This window comes from Vigna umbellata, chromosome 9 (assembly GCF_029865625.1).
Source record: "Vigna umbellata cultivar VRB3 chromosome 9, Vumbellata_1.0, whole genome shotgun sequence".
NCBI lineage: Eukaryota > Viridiplantae > Streptophyta > Magnoliopsida > Fabales > Fabaceae > Vigna > Vigna umbellata.
Genome location: NC_142173.1, coordinates 6,835,133 through 6,852,789, shown reverse-complemented (window position 1 = coordinate 6,852,789; position 17,657 = coordinate 6,835,133). Strand labels below are relative to the sequence as shown.

Here is a 17,657-nt window from a genome sequence, read left to right as displayed (position 1 = left end):
TTTTACATTTTTCGCATTTTATGAAAATGGGATTTGTCTTCGCTTAATTGATTGATTCTATTGGATTAAGGGTGAGAGGACCAGTTAATTATTATTAATCTAGAATTGAAACATTTGCAATTAAACTAGTTGCCAACCTGTTTTGCACTGTTGTTTGAATTCAGGCTTGAATTTGGTAGCATTTTAGTTCACAAAACTGTCCATAAACACCCCCCACCAAGTGTTCGATTTAATTCCTGAACCACTTTTGGTCCTTGAGAGACGGCCTAGGAGGCACTTCCTAGTCTATACTGCACTTTATTGCATATCGGGTACGGCCTCGATCAAATTTTGGACACTTTATTATAGTATAGTGGTAAGTATTCTCGTTTGTCACGCGGGTGACCCGGCTTCGATCCCCGTCAACGACACCAAAATTTGATCGAAGTCGTACCCGAATCAAGTTTGATATGCAATAAAGTGCAGTATAGACTAGGAAGTGACTCCTAGGTCATCTCTCAAGGACCAAATGTGGTTCAGGAATTAGATCAAACACTTGGTAGGGGTGGTTTATGATAGTTTTGTGAACTAAAAGCTACCAAATTCAAACACGAAATTCAACACAATTCAAAGATAGTTTGGTCATTAGCTTAATTACAACACTTCCAATCATCGATTAATAATCAATTAAATGTTGCTCTCACCCTATTCCAACATCAATCAACCAACTAAGCGAAGATAAATTGAGTTTTCCTAAATTCGAATTAAGCAAATGAATTGCACACATCTAATCAATCCTGCATCGAACAGATTAATTAACTAAGCGATAATTAACCCAAATTAGACCATTAAACGTGTTTTAATCTCTAATGCACAACAGATTCAATGAAATGCAAGGTAAAGTGCAACAGATTTACATTTAATACCCAGAAATCTTAAGGAAAACTCTGCAACATCGCTAATGACCAAACCAAACCGATTAAACTTCCATTAACATGAATTCAAATACCAAAATGCAGAATCAAACAGTTTTGGAACGAATAAACAATTCTGGAACGAAAATCTAATGCATAAAAATGAAACCCAATCCAGAAAATGCAAACCCAATGGCAAACGAAATCAAACAGAAATTAAGCCCAAATATCAAAACTGAGGAAATATTGGAGAATTAAGCACAATTCCCAAATCAAATGTAGTACAAAAAGCTATGTGAATAGTATAAAAATATTGATTCATCACTAAGGACGGTGAAATCTAAACCCCAACAACATTATCATCTCATATTATCAACATCATTCATTCACTCTTGTGTTTAGTCTCAATTGAAGAAATTTTACATTCATGTTTTTGCAATTTAATTTTAATCATTGGAATCGTTCTTTAGTCTTAGTTAGTTAAGATATTACATGATTGTTTAGGAACACGAGTCTCTTGGGAAACGATACTTGGTCTTACCATTTTATATTACTTGATACGATTTGGTACACTTGCCAATGAGTTAACACTTATGAAGTCTTGAGAGATGAATGAATTTGTGGTTCACGAATGAGGAAGTCACGAGAAGGAGAAGCTCGAGAGGATGTGAGAATGCTGATATGTATGGCTTGGAGAATGAGTTGTGGTTGATGAATGATGTGGTTGAAACGGTGACGAGGCTTCTAGAAAACAATCAAGATGTGGTGAGGAAGAGTGACATGCACGTACTCGAGAAGGCTGAAGTGGATTGGTGATTCAATTCCTTTGGTGGAAGAGAGAGAAATAAGAGTAAGGAAGTGTTCTTGGAAAATGGCTACAGGAAGGATTGATAACGGTTGATTTCACTATTATTTTGGATTCAATTTTGATAATAAATGAACCATTTTTGACTTACAAACTTACTGGATCTCTTATTTTTAGCTTATTTTTATGAATAAGAGAGTTGAGGTTATACTTGAAGATTTTATTCATAAATTCCCTTGATTTTGTATGAAATTGGAATGAATTGGAAGAGGAGTTAAAATATCAAGAAGTTGGAACCCAGAAAGGACAAAAAGAGCACCAGAAGAGAAGGCTGCAGAAGGTCGTAGGACGCTTGGGCGCCCTTTTCTGGGGCCCTAGGCGCTGGTTGTCTCGCAACCATGCCTGGACGCCCTTTTCTAGGGCCCTCAGCATTGGAGGTCTCACATTCACGTTTGGGTGCCCTTTCAAGGACGCTGAGTATCAGTCTTCATGTATTGCACACCGCCTTGGCGCCCTTCTAGGGGTGCTGAGCGCTAGTTTTCTCGCAGTTTCACCTGCTTGCCCCCACTTAGGGCGCTGAGCGCCAACGACATTGGCCCATGATCCAATTTTGATCTATTTAAGGACTTGAACGACCTAGGGTTGGTATCTCTTGATGGCTTGAGCATAGAAACACACTTTTCGCCCCTTGGAGGCAGACTTGGGGATGTGAGAGCTCTCCTCTTCAGTTTCTAGGGTGTTTCTATCTCTTTCATTCCATTATTCACCTAGTTTCTCCATGATAGTGGAGAACTAAATTCATTTGTTGTTGGGGAAGATGTAACCTCTAAACTCTCATATATTTAAATTGATTCTTATTTATATATGCTTCTTTCATTAATTGTTAGGGTTATTCTTCTTTGCTCAATGCTTGTTATGTTTAACTCATTCACGGCATGATATGTGATTTGTCTGAGTATCGACAAATATCTTACAATTCATGATCTGGAGAATTTCTCCCAAGGGAACTATTGCCTAAACATAGGGATAGAACGCTAGGTTGTCTTAAGCTTCCGTTCGTAATGCATAATTAATTATGAGGGATGCAAGACATTGTGGTCTAGTAATTGAGGATAGACTTCTTTCTCCCAGACATTGGGTTCTAATTAATTTAGAAAGTGACATTGACATTTAATAAAGAAGAAGAATTCTTATATGCATGAGAGTTATTAGGTGAAATCTAAACCCCAACAACATTATCATCTCATATTATCAACTTCATCCATTCATTCTAGTGTTTAGCCTCAATTGATCAATTTGCATTCATATTTACTTTTGTTGCATTTGCATTTGAAAACCAACAAAATATCTTTTTCGTCTTAATTAGTTAAGTAATTACATAGTTGTTTAGTATCGTGAGTCTCTTGGGAAACGATACTTGGTCTTACCATTTATTATTACTTGATATGATTCGGTACACTTGTCGACATCTTAACAAGGATCCCTAGCATTCGTTAGCCTTAACTTTCAAGGAGGAATTTATTTTGGGTTTCAGAAATTCAATTCTCATTAATCTCATAAGTCCCAAATATAATGGTCGAGTTGGGTATTTATAGTAACTCATACACCATGCAAGCTAAAAATGTCAAATAAAGTATTCCATCATTCCCTCTCAAAAAAATCTAAGTGTGGTGTTGTTTGGGCATATGAAGCTTGAATTGGGCAGAAGCAATGGCTGTTTTGAACTAAATAAAAGCACTGGGTCATCCTTGAAATGAAAAGAAAAAAAACATAACACCTTTGGAGAGATTGTGCTGGAGTTTTCTTTTGGGTTGCGCAAATTATTGAAACGTTGATGTTGCAATTGTAGATTGGGCTGCTTTTGACCATGGGCTAATGCTTAGTGAAACAGTGCGTTTTTGGCTTGTGAAGATGTTGGGTCTTATAATTCACAAATCATTTGTGCAAAAGAGCTAGGGCTCCCGAAGAACATTTTCTCCCAAATTCTCTCAACCTAGCACCTACGGTTCATCAATCGTAGCGAGAAGAAAGATACAGAGCAGCGACGCGAGCTCTATGGGCCACATAGGAAGACAACTTAATAAGTACCAAGTCCACGGATTAGACCCTAGGTTGTCCCTATACTACATTAGTGGGGAATTTAGGTTGGTTGACTTTTGAGCGACTAAAAGCCTTTTAACAGTATCCTATGAGGCAAGTTGAGTTATCGTTTGTCCTTGAAAAATTGAGAATTTTCTAATGTTGCATTGATTCTGTACAATATATAAAAGGGCTTTTTGAGGTTAGTGGGTTTTGTTAAAATAGGAGGAAACATTTTCGAAATAAAGTTTTGTTTTAAGGAAATTGGGGAAGATGCATGGAGGGAATAAATTGTGATTGCGTTATTACTTTGCAGACTTTGAAATTGTGTGAGATTCAGGAACATTGTATTGTTATGAATGTTGTATCTTAAATTGAAAATGAACTTATATGCAAAGAAATGCGTTTTATGATAAATCAATGCACCAATTTGGTAATTTTAATAATGTGAGTGTGCTTTCCGTGTTTGAGCATGGTTGATATGCATTTAGAAATGAATGTGCATGTGTTTAGAGTTAATTTAATGATGAATTGTTATACGAAATGAAGTAAGATAAACTAAAACCTAGTTAGGCAATTCAGAATCTTGATAATGTAGAGATCCACATAATTTTTATTTTGTTTTACTCTATGTAACACCCCAATTTCTGAGATGTCACGAGTTTAAAATTTTTTCAAAACATTTCTATAAAACCTTCATTTGAGATAATCAAACTTTATTTGATTAAAATGTGGAAGCAAAACATAACTACAAATCTCGTTTGTTCAAAATGGAAATTTCAGAATATCACTTTTACATAAAAGTATCAAGTTTGAAAACTTTTAAATAATGAAAAATAATTAATTAATCCCCAAAATTAAATCCCAACTCTCGTCAACTACTCCGGACCGATGTGATCTGTAATAGTATTTACTCTCATACAAGTACGATTATTATAGATGGAAACCACATCCACAAAATGTAAGGGTGAGCAACCACAAATATCATAACCCACAATATACACATAATAATATAATTATAAGCATATATCATCACAATATTAACATCGTAATCAAACACTCATGAAAAAAATGTTGTTTTCTTCTACTGTGTCGTCATACCGTGTTCTCACTAATAAGACCATCATAACCTAATCTCACTAACAGGGCGATTCGAATCGTCTTCCATTGCAACTTCACACTTATCTCCCCGACTTCTTAAGGACTAATGAGTTAAAACATCGATACTACGCGAACCGATGCACTATACTCAACATGAGCCAAAGCCTTTAGGCAAGACATTCACCTCCTCTTTCAAAAGGATATGACACTCGAATCTCTGTCTCTACATGAGACTCAACATCTTTAACGTAGCGAAGTACGAAAAACTCATAAATGACTGACCACAATACAAGGAAGTAACATGGTTTCATGTCCACATCACATATCAATACACATTCTCAATAACATGTATTATACAACCAATCATAAGGTTTAAACCCAATTCTCATTATGTTACACACCTAATCTCAATCATTCACATTATCTCAGCAAAACAGAATTCCCAAATACCATGATATAAATAATTGAATTCAAACTCCATATCTCCACACCAAAAGTGATATTTTAATAAACGAACCTTACCAAAATAAACAATTTCCTATATCAGCAAAATGAAACATTATTTATCGTTGGTACCATTATACTCACACTCACAATACACAACCATTACTCAAAGACTAATTATCCACCACACAAAGGCATAAAAACTCGTTTTCACAAAAAGTGTGAAAGGCAAAATAATAGTGGATTCTTTTAGCCCAATTTTGTGAAATCCTCCTTCAATGACTTCTACTCTTCCTCGATTCTTTTAGCCCAATTTTGTGAAATCCTCAAATTCAAATCTCTTACTTCATCAGTTCTTGTAGCAACAACACTTTCGGTAGTTGCCGCTCCCTTATTTCCAACAAAACTAGATTTAACAGTATAACTAGAGAATGGTTGAAAGCAAAAAACTTTCTTCAACCACATATCATTACTAAATCCAGTTCCAAGAAAATTAAATGAAGATCCAACCAGATTTGAATGATTTACAAGGTTACCTCCATCTACTTTCAAATTCTCACGTAAAATTGTCACACTCCCAATCTGTGTTACTGCTGCCCAAATCTCATATAGCATGCTTCTCCTGTTCCCTTCAATTATCCTTAGTAGAGTTGTTGCCAGATTTTTTCAAGAAAGGTTCTTGGATTTTTTTTTTTGCCAAGTCTTGAACCCTTGGACTGCATTTTCTTCCATATTATTGACTGTTGGGTGAACCTTTGTTGATCCTTTGATGTTATACACTTCAGAAACATTTGTAGCCCTTGTTGTTTGACCCTGGGTGTCATTCCCTTCAATTATGGACAACTCCACTCCTTCAACCCACGGGAAAAGTGGTTCTCAATCTAGTTTACTACCCTGTGGACATCTTTCTTCCTTCTTCTCTTCATCATTAGCCAAGTACTCTCCTTTTTCAGATAATTTCTTGCCTTTTTTTATGTCTTGCAGAAGTTCCTCTCTTGCTCAATAAACAGCCTCAATTGGATTGCTCCTTGACACCATTGTTTTAATCCCATGCCTCAACAATTCTTCCCCCTTCTTCACTCTTTTGACGTACACACCACAACCTACCACACTATCTCCACTAAAAACAACATGTTTTGCAACATTCTTAGGAGCAGCCACACCAATGTGTCCAAAACAGTTTTCGTCATTGCCTTCCTCTTTACATGTATTTTCTTCTCTCCTATCATGCCCTGCAAAACCATCAACATTCAAAACCGCAACTTCTATTTCTCTTTTCTTCTTCCCATCGGTTGAATCTCTCAGTGATAAACCGAGATCAAAACTTTACAAACCACTCAATCTCCAACCTTCTTCACGTGTCTACTGCTCAACACAAACCATTCAATATTTCTTCTTCGTCACTTAAGATTCACACACGCATCTCCTTACCACTTCCAATATTATTCTTTACTTTCCTTCCCTATATAATAATCAAGTAGACTAATCTCTCCTTCTCTCCCTTTTTCATCTTTTATCTTTATAAACTAAACCCCAACCCTCTCCTTATATACCAGTAGCATCTAAAATCTTCTCCTTCATAGAAGCCCAAGACTAACATCATTCTCTGGCCCTGTGTTCTCATGTTATACTTTCTTTCAACAGAACCACCCTTCCTCACCGGTTCTATAACATTCCTACCACTTTCAACTTTCTCTTTCTCCAATCAAGTAGACCCCATAGTTCTCTCTTTTCTAGCGTACACTTCTCTTCCTGCTAAACCTAAAGCAGTATTCCCCTACAACTACATCACAACTCTACTCACTCTTTCTCTTTTGCCTTAGCCGAAACCCACTTTCCCTACTTATTTTCGTTTTCTAAGGAAAACCCGAGAGTAACTTATACTCCTCTCATAAAACCTTCACTCTAAATAAAAGAATACTACAACTTAACCTTCACATCACCATTTATATTTATAATATAGACACCCATGCACTTCTCTTTTTCCACCCATATCTCAACAACACCCCGCATCTTATACCACCCTTCTCTCCCTAATACCACAACCTGTTCTTTCATTCTCCTATCATGCACGTACTATTAAATTATATTAATATTTAAAATTGGTTCATGTAATTTAAAGTCTAACTTTGATGTACATATTCTAATGTGATCATTATTAGAATATTTTATTAAAGTTAATTAAATATCATAAAAGAGGGAAAAAGATTAGACTACGGTTGACAGGTTAAGTTTCTGAAAAAAGAGAAACAAAGGTTAAGTTCTCTGAAAAGAAATAAAGTGTGACATCCCTCAGAATTTTCTATATAAAGCATTAAAGAGGAGTAAGAGAAGGGAGAACATTGACAGAAAAAAAACTATACAATGGATCCAGGTGTAAGTTCTTTTCTACTTTGTATGAGAGAATAGTTAGTATCATGAAAATTCAAGATCCTGTGTGTTTTTCATTCAATTGAAAATTAAAGAATTATTTACACTTACACCTTATCCATCATCTTTTTCTCTACTCAATAACTCATGTAGATTCTCCCTAGTCTCCTCCACTACTCCTGTTTCTAACCTCACATCCCAACTTTCTCTTTTTCTAGACCGCTAACTCCAAGTACCCAGTGCATGGTTTCACGTACCAGACAAAGGATACAACAAGACCAAACATCCCGGATTCTTCCTATATACTAGAGATTACGTCCCCTTTTCCATGGAAGGAAGAGGAATTGAAACTACCAACTCCAACACCCATCTCGCTTTCAGTGGCGAGAGTGAACTCATGATCTTAAGGTTAGCACAATAGGACATTAAAAGGATTTCACAATTCTAAGCACACATACACGTGACATTCACAGTTCAAAGAGGAGACAACCACCAAACGAAAAAGTAAGCATTCGCATGCTTCCCTACAGCCCCAATAGCGTAAAGAGACAACATCAATATCATATAATCATCAAAACATAAAAGAACACAATATCTCGGACCAGAACATCTCAACAATATGCTAAGGTGCTCCCCTTACCTGGCTTCCAAGGGTTTGTTCACGTTACACTTGCCACTCTTCACGGTTTTTGACTCCCTAATCCACCCACACAATCTCGCCTTGATATAGGGATAAGGGTTCATTCTCTCTCGGTTTAGCAAAGAGAGTTGAGAGTAGGGTTGGTTTCTAATCTCTCTCACAACACTTTAGGTACAAACAAAGAGGTTAGGGTTACCCTCCACCATCTCACGGCTACTTCCAATTATTATTTCCCTGCTTTCAGTGCTTTTTCCTTCACGGCTCCAGGGTATCCCCTAGGCTTTACCTTAAATCTCACTTGAATACCTTCATCCTAATATCACTTTCTGTTTTAATGTTGTTACTTTATCTAAATATTTAATTATTTAATTAAAACTTCAACGATAATGATATTTTAATAACTTTTTTTAACAATTTTTTAACAACGCTATCGTTATTTCAGTGGTCCGATGAAATGAATCAATCATAAGTTATTACATTGTTTTTTGTTATAAAAAAAAAAGTTGTTGAAAAGACATTTTCTAAACTTAAAACCAAGCCCTCGATCCTTTACAACGTACAAAAACCAAGTTAAGGAAAAACACTCAGCCCTCCACTTATTCGTGTAACATGTAGAACCAAAAGAGAGTATATCATGTTCTCTCTCTCCTTTCCTAAAACTAAGGAATTCAAAATAATATAAAAGAGAAGTAATAACTTGACGTGGAAGTAACATTCATTTGACATGTTCCATGTCATCGTTTGAAAAAACGATACAGAGTAAGTGAGGGTAAAGTAGGAAAAGTAATAATTTTTGGAAACCTTTTCTTTGCCTTCTTAGTGTTGGTCGAACATTTGTTGAGTTAGATTTTTTTCTCTTCCATTGTTATTCGAAGTTCATTGTTGTCGTCCTTTAGTTTTTTTCTCTCGCATTGTAGCTCCCCATCAATCGGTGGCTCTGCAGATTTTTCGTGGATGTAAAGGTTTAGGAGTTTTGCATCATTTTCATGGGTATGAAGAAATGAGAAAGGCAGAGGATTAATGGAAAGGCAGAGGATTGAAGAAATGAGAACCGACCTCCATTGATGGCTCTAAACCACGTTTCAAGGTTGTGTAAAAATGTGAAGGAATCCATAGATTTCTACACAAAGGTGCTGGGATTTGTTCAGATTGAGAGGCCCCAAGCTTTGGACTTTGAGGGTGCATGGTCGTTCAACTATGGAGTCAGTATCCACTTGGTGCAATCCGAAGAAGAAGATTAGAGATTGTCTTCCGATGCTCAACACTTAGATTCCCAGGAGAACCATATATCTTTTCAGGTATAGATTAAGTGTTAGTTGTTGAAAAAACTATAACTTTGATCTTTTATGAATCTGGGGTTACTTTTTGTTAGTGTGAAGATCTGGAAGCAATGGAGAAGAAGTTGAAGGAGATGGATGTGAAGTTCATGAAAAGGACTCTGAAGATGGCACATTCTTTATTAGTTCCATGTGCAACACCACTAACCAAAGTTTTTCTTTGTATTAATATTAGTTATTAATGAATATAAATTGTTTTACGATATTAGTGAGTGACCATAGAATGTAGTAATTACGTAGTAGCAGCAGCAACAATACTTAAATTTTGTGGATGACTATGGTGCAAAATTTGTTTAGTAGAAAATAGCCATTGTATAGTAATCGTATGCAGCAACAACATTGTTGTTTTGGAGGTTGTGTTGCTGAATTGCATAGTAAATAAACATAGATACAACTAGTGTTTTTGACTATGTGGTTGTTTTGCTATTAATTATATCTTTGCATGTTTAATGTCTTATATATTTAAGAATATGTTGTACTTTTGAATGTTTATGACTATGCTGCAGCTCTAGTAGAGAACAGAGGTGTCGGTGGAACAGAGTATGGTAGCGGGGGAATCCTCGCATGCATCGTAGAGTAGCATCCGTGCATGCTTCGAGAAGAGCTGATTGGTTGAGTGAACCTCGCAGTCACACAAAAAACAGAGCTTGGCCGAAGTAACGATGCTGAGATCGAGCGCTTACACTTGTAGGATTTGTCTGTAGGAAAGACGGTTGGGAATGCTTAAAGTTTTTCTTTTTCTTTTGTTTATTGCTATAATCAATTTTGCAACTTTTCTGTACGTACTTGAGGCTTTTGTGTAAACGTTTTATCCTGTTAAACTAATATTTATTGAATGTTTGGGAGTTCGTATGAGAAGGAATATAAAACAAATGGAAGGGAAGAGGAGAGGAGAAAAGGGGATGAAGTATTTAAGAGTAACTTTCGTTTGCTTTGTTAAATTGTTTGATATTGATTACTTATAATCTTTCAAGTTGATGCATGATGCAGAAGTCTTGATTAAAAATAAATTTTAAATGCATTAAAAGTGGGTTACGGTAGATTAGGTTGAATTCATTTTTATAAGTCATATTTATTCATGTGTTTTGTTGGATGAAGCTAAATATCAAACGTTGTTATTTATGAAAGCTAAATATGGGTTAGGTTAGGTTGAATAAATTCTATCAAATTAATGATGATAAATTTCTTTATGTAATTGTTATTGAATTATAGAAAAATATGAATTCTACAATTTAAGATTCTCCACTACATAATAATGTTATTTATTTTAGGTATTTTACTGTTCATACTCCACTGTATAATAACATTATTTATTTTAGGTTTTTGAAAATCGGTCACTTACAGGACATAGCCAAAATAACTTAATAATGGGCAAGTCATCACCTCCAACGGTCAAATTTGGTTTTTGATTAGGTTTTTGTTAAGTTATTTTTAGACTTAAAAATTTAAGTTAGACTTTTGTTTAGATTACAGATTTTAAGTTAGACATTTTATTTTATTTTTTTTATTTTGAATTCTTTGTTATGTACTTACATTGACCAATTTGAAATATATAATCTATTATCTAAAATTGGTTGTATTTCAAGTTTCAGTTTTATTATTAAATAAATAAAATTTAAAAAAAAAAGAACAAGTTTAAGTTTATTATGGTCACAACATATTTAAATTAGTTGTCTTTCTTTTGTATTAGTTGTCTTTCTTTTGTATGAATTTAGATAATAACAAACTTAAAGTTTAAATTTGTTGATCACTAAAAGACTTAAATTTAAGTCTGTTAAATCTAAATATATGGTAAAACATACTTAAAAAACTCAAGATAACACTTCACTTGTTTTGTATTAGATCAAATTGATATCATGCCATTGGGACTAAAATTGAAATGGGGTTAAATTGGAGCATATAAAGAAACCATTGCCACACCGCACAAAGCCAATGCAATGGTATCAGGATTGGGATTTGTCATTATATAACTATTTTCAAAAAGCAAATAAGCATTGGATAACATGATTAAACAACCACCAATTTCACCAGGACATCATACAGACTTAATTTGATAGCAAATTGTGAGAACATGGTTAGTTTGAGACAAAACACAGTAACATGATCCATTAACACAGGAAATTCGATTTTTGTTTGTCATAATTTTGAGAGTTATAAGATTAATTTGGATGGAAAAGTGAGAAAGATTGTAGATTAAACATCTATCATTGACACAATACTAATAATTAATGTTAGGAAGTTCGATCACAAAGACACAGTAACATGATCCATAACTTAGTAATTATTGATAAAAGACAAGCTACTTTTTGCCAAAAGAAATCTGTGAGAGTAACACGGTTGTTTTTACTAATTTGGCCAATTATTTTGAGCGACATGCTAAGATAATATGAACAGACTGGTGTTCACATATTGTCATAAAAGGACAAATTTTTGCCCATAACATGTCTGCCATTGATGACTTTTGTCAAAATCAGTATAATTTCTTCAACCGTCATGCTACAGATGACGGTATAATAGGAAAGTTTTGTGCTATCTGCCTGTACATGCTGGCATTGATTTCAACAGATTTATAATTTCTTCAACTCATATTGCTACAGAAGATATCGCTCAGAGAACAAGTTCTCATCCAATACTTCCAATTCTAAGGTTTTCCCTGTTCAATCTTTTCAGTGGCAATGGAAGGGCAACGACCAAATGCAGAAGATGAACTTATTCTCTCATCCCTCCCCAGAGAGAGGGGTTGGGCAATCCCTGATCTCTATCTATTCCAAGAATTTTGGTGCCCTTCAATTCTTATAAAAGAGGTAAACATTTTTCAAAAGCAGTTTCAAGCAAAAGACAGTGATATTTTTGTTGCTAGTTTTCCAAAATCAGGCACTACTTGGTTGAAAGCCATTACATTTTCCATTGTGAATCGCCAATGCTTGTCTTCCAATGATAACCATCCATTGCTTACTTCAAATCCTCATCAACTTGTTCCTCATGTTGAATTTATGTATCGTGGTGATGTCCATTGCCCAACTACTGAACCAAGAGTGTTTGGAACTCACACTCCATTCCCTTCCTTGCCCAACTCCATCATTGATCAATCTAACTGTAAGATAATTTATATTTCTAGAAACCCTTTTGACCTTTTTGTTTCAGCATGGAGTTACTTTGATAAAATTAAGCTAGAGCCTTTGTCCACATTGAAAATTGAAGAAGCTTTTGAAATGTACTGCAATGGGATAATTGAGTTTGGTCCATGGTGGAGTCATATGCTAGGTTATTGGAAGGAGAGCATGGCCAAACCAAACAAGGTTTTGTTCTTGAAGTATGAAGATCTTAAAGAGGATGCCAATTTTGAGGTGAAAAAAATTGCAGATTTTTTGGGATGTCCTTTCACTCAAGAGGAAGAAAACCAGGAAGTGATCGAACGCATAATCAAGCTATGCAGCTTTGAGAAGATGAAGAACTCGGAAGTGAATAAATCTGGAGTGATTTACCAATTTCTGGAGAAAAAGTACTTTTTTCGGAAAGGAGAAACCAGAGATTGGATAAACTATTTTTCTCCTTCCATGATAGAAAAACTGTCTAAAATTATCGAAGAAAACTTTGGCGGATCAGGTCTGTCATTTATAATTTAGAATAATGCATTGTTGTAAGATTCCTAAGTAAATAAGTTGCTGCACATAATATAAGTATGCACTGTATTTAGTGAGATAAATATATTGTCACTTTTCTTTCATTGTTTCTTAAATAAAGAGGCTCGATATGTCCTAAACGTTGGGTACAAACAAAATTCCACATCAGATAAAATAAGAGATGAACATGGGTTTATATACACATAAAATATCTTCATTGGTAAGAGGCCTTTTGAAGGAGTACCAAAAACAAATCCGTGAGGGCTTGGCCCTCAATGAATAATATCTTACTTGTATCTAGAAAAGTACATGTGTCCATTTTAATATTATTTTAAAATATATGGGTCTCACAACATGAATTAAAAAGAGAGTAATTATGTCATTTTGCAGTTAAGGGTAGTCGGTCAAGGATGGTTAGGCTAGAATTGTTGGCTAATGGTCGACCAAGGGTGGTTGACCCAAATAGGACGGCAAATGGTGATTGGTGCACTATGTTTTTTAATTGAGAAATATGTGAAAATTTTTCTAAATTGTTGCAAAATATTTGGTTGGAGTGAGATTTATGTTTGAAATGTGATGCCTTAATGTTGTGTTCATTTTGGGTGAAAATACTATTCACAATGGCTTTGATTCCTAACGTGATGGAACTGATTCCAATTGCACTTTATTGACTTCTTGTTTGTTGATGTTGCTGGAAATCAATGCTGGAAGGGTCAAGCTGAAGTTGGAGATCCATAGAGAAAGGAACGAGTTAGAGTTGTAGTCTGTGGTGGAAGGGTCGAGTTGGAACTGCAAACCTATGGTGGAAGGGTCGAGAGTTGTAGATCCGTGTTAAAAGGATTAAGTTGAAGTTGGAGATTCATGATGAAAGAGTCGAGCTAACAGTCATTCATATTGTGAAGTTGTGTTCGTATGGTGGTACTAACCTCATGGTAGATACTTTTCCATTTAACTATAATCTCCTTTTTACTACATTCCCACCTTTTACCTCACTATGTGACTGAGACCCACACATGTCATTTGAATGTTAACCATCTAGACATGTCAAAGTAACATTTCTGAGTAGAAAATCCATAAAGATTATAGATGAAGTAACTTCAATCTATTAGACGTGACAATAAAGAAAGACAAATAACCAAAGCAAGACTCGCTACTTTAAGGTGTAAGCAATTTCTATTAATTTCAATTAAATGAAAACACACAGGATCTTAAATTTCATAATTCTCACTATTCTCACATACATAGTAGAAGAAAACTTACCAGGATCCATTGTATAGCTCTTTTCTGTCAATTGTTCTCTCTTCCCTTACTTCTCTTTGATGCTTTCTTGATGATATAGAAATTAGCAAATATGTTTTTCTCTGTTAAAGTCATCGTTTCTCTTCTTTCAGAGAATGTAACCTTTTCTTTTCTCTCATTTCAAAAAATTAACGTGTCAACGTAAGTAAAAGATTTTTCCTCTTTTATGATATTTTACCAACTATAATAAAATACCAAAATGTCCTTTATTAAAGTGAGAAGAGAGGGATTAATTTTAATAACTCTGAAATAATCCCTATAACTTTAATACCTTATATTCTAATAATCATCACATTAGAATCTTTACATCAAAGTTATACTTTAAATTACATAAACCAATTATTAAATTAATATAATTTAACATTTTCCCACTTGGTTCATGTGATGACTTGAAGATCTAAGACTAAACTTTAAGTGCACACCATTCACTAGAATTATCAAGTCATCATCCTTATATGAATTGAAATGATCAGATCATGGCGGACAAAAGTCATGAACGACACATGTATCACATAATCAAACCAACTCAACATAACTTTAATCAATCTTATAACTTTCATATCTCTAAAAGAGATATAAGATGTTACCACAATCAATAATACATGTATATAACTTAATGTGGATAACAATAGAATAAAGAGAAACATAACTTTAATTGAATTCACAAGTGTCATGACAGTATAAGCATATAACTATACATATCCATATAGATAGATAACATCATCATGTTAATATTGACTTATCCATAATGTCCATACTTTCAACATGGCCAATAAAAGTTTTGGGCGGTAGTCCTTTAGTTAACGGATTTGCTATCATCAAATCAGTACCAATATGCTTAATCAACACTCTATGTTTCTGCACTTCTTCTTTGACCGAAAAGTACTTCAAATCCATGTGTTTATCACCCTTTGAGTACTTGTCATTTTTAGAGAAAAAGACGGCTGCGAAATTATCACAATAAATCCTTATTGGCCTAGCAATACTGTCAATAATGTCAAGCCTAGATACAAAGTCCCGCAACCACAAAGCATAAACTGTGGTCTCAAAGCATGCCACGAATTCAGCCTCCATTGTGGAAGTAGCAATGACTGATTGTTTTGCACTTTTCCAAGAAATTGCTCCTCCAGCTAATAGATAAACATACCCAAATGTGGATTTTCTTGAATCCACACATCCAGCATAATCTGAATCCGAGTAGCCAATCACCTCAAGATGATCTGACCTTTTATAGGTGAGCATGTATTCTTTGGTACCTTGTAAGTACCTAAGAACTTTCTTTGCAGCTTTCTAGTGATCTATTCCGGGATTACTTTGATATCGGCCTAACATTCCAAAAGAAAAACTGATATTTGGCCGAGTATAAGTTTGAGCATACATCAAACTCCCAACCAATGACGCATAAGGAATGGACACCATGGCCTTTCGTTCCAAATCATTCTTGGGACATTGCATTTGACTAAACTTATCCCCGTTTAGAATTGGAACTACTCCAGGAGAGCATTTTTCCATTCTGAATCTCTCTAATACTTTGTTAATATAGCCTTTTTGAGACAAACTTAACAATCCTTGTGATCTATCATGGAATATTTCTATTCCTATCACATAAGATGCCTCATTCATATATTTCATTTCAAAGTTGCTAGAGAGAAACTTATTTACATCATGTAACATACCAATATTAATAGCAACAAGAAGAATGTCGTCAACCTATAAAACCAATATAACAAACTTACTCCCACTGATCTTTATATATATACACCGGTCAACCACTACCAGAAACGCATTAATTACTGAAGGATTCATACCGACGGTCTTTTTGGTCATCGGTAAAGATGTATTACCGAAGGATTTATCACGAAGTTACCGAAGGCTTTTGGCCCTCGGTATAGACATAGACTTAATGAAATCAGGAATTGGAAATTCCCTCCTCTGTTCCCCCAAAATCCCTTTTCGCAAAAGTAAGCTTCCCCTTTCTCTCGTTCACTGATCCGCCCTCTCCCCTCTACCCACGTCTACCTTTCTCGTTCAGACTTCGAAAACACCATTGCCATTGTTTCCCACTCGTCTATTACGGTTTCGCCATCACCATTGACCGTTCTCGAGCTCCTCTCCATTCTTCAAAAGCGTGTGTGGTTGAAGGACGAAGGCATTGACGTGACGCCTTCCATTATGGACGATGCTTCTCTTAGGGTTTGTTAATGACGATCCTTTGGCGGTGTGAGGAGGTGTGTCTCCGAGTCAGTGGGTGGTGTTGCGGCGTGCACACAGCTTCGAGTTCGCGAAGGAGGCTAATCCAGGGGCTGCGTGACGATTTGGCTTTCTATGCGTGAGAAGGGCTTCGCAAGAGAGGCTATTGGAGGTGCTAATACACCTAGGGTTGTTGCTGCCGTAGAGGTAAGTTATTGCTTCAAATTATGTACCTTTTGGTGGCTGCCCTGTTTGTTAATATTATTTTTTTCCCTATGTGATGTTTTAACATTTCTGAACTGGAATTGTTGTATGAGTCCGGAACGAGTGGGTATAGTAATATTGATTGAATAGTCGTAGAATAATGAAAAGAAGTGGGACTGTTTTGATCAGTTCTTGTTTGGATGTTAACTAAAAAAAATTGGGTTGAAAAGTAAACTAAAGAAGATAATGTTATGTTCGGTGGAAATGAAATTAAGTTGTTGATGTTTTGTGTTGATATGAGAGGGGTTGTGGAGTTTTGGAAAGGATATATGTGTTGGATGCTTTGTTCAGTTAATAAATCTGATATAGAGATTAGGAGTTCTTGTTGTATGGAATTAGTGTATTATTGTTTGATTCAACATGATTATATTGGATTGAATGTGATAGTTTTTGTAAATGTTTCTGGCTAGTCTGGGTTGCCACGATGAGGACTACCTGCAACTGAAGTTCCTCTGCTCCGAACATAGGAAGTGTGAGTTTTGAAAATATCTCCTAATTATAGAAGATTTTGATGAGTTGGAAAAATTATGAAACCTTTTTTAATTTTATGGGAATGAAAGGTGAATAGGAAAAATAGGTAGCATGATAAGTGTGTGGAGGATTGAGTGGAGC

The 17,657-nt window shown here is 35.2% G+C and overlaps 2 pseudogenes; both read left to right on the top strand.

Annotated features, from left to right (window-relative positions):
• Positions 1–8,020: 8,020 nt before the first annotated feature.
• On the top strand, positions 8,021–9,874 carry LOC124827229 (glyoxylase I 4 pseudogene; annotated as a pseudogene).
• A 2,470-nt stretch (positions 9,875–12,344) lies between these two features.
• LOC124827223 (cytosolic sulfotransferase 15 pseudogene) lies at positions 12,345–13,295 on the top strand (annotated as a pseudogene).
• Positions 13,296–17,657: the final 4,362 nt, after the last annotated feature.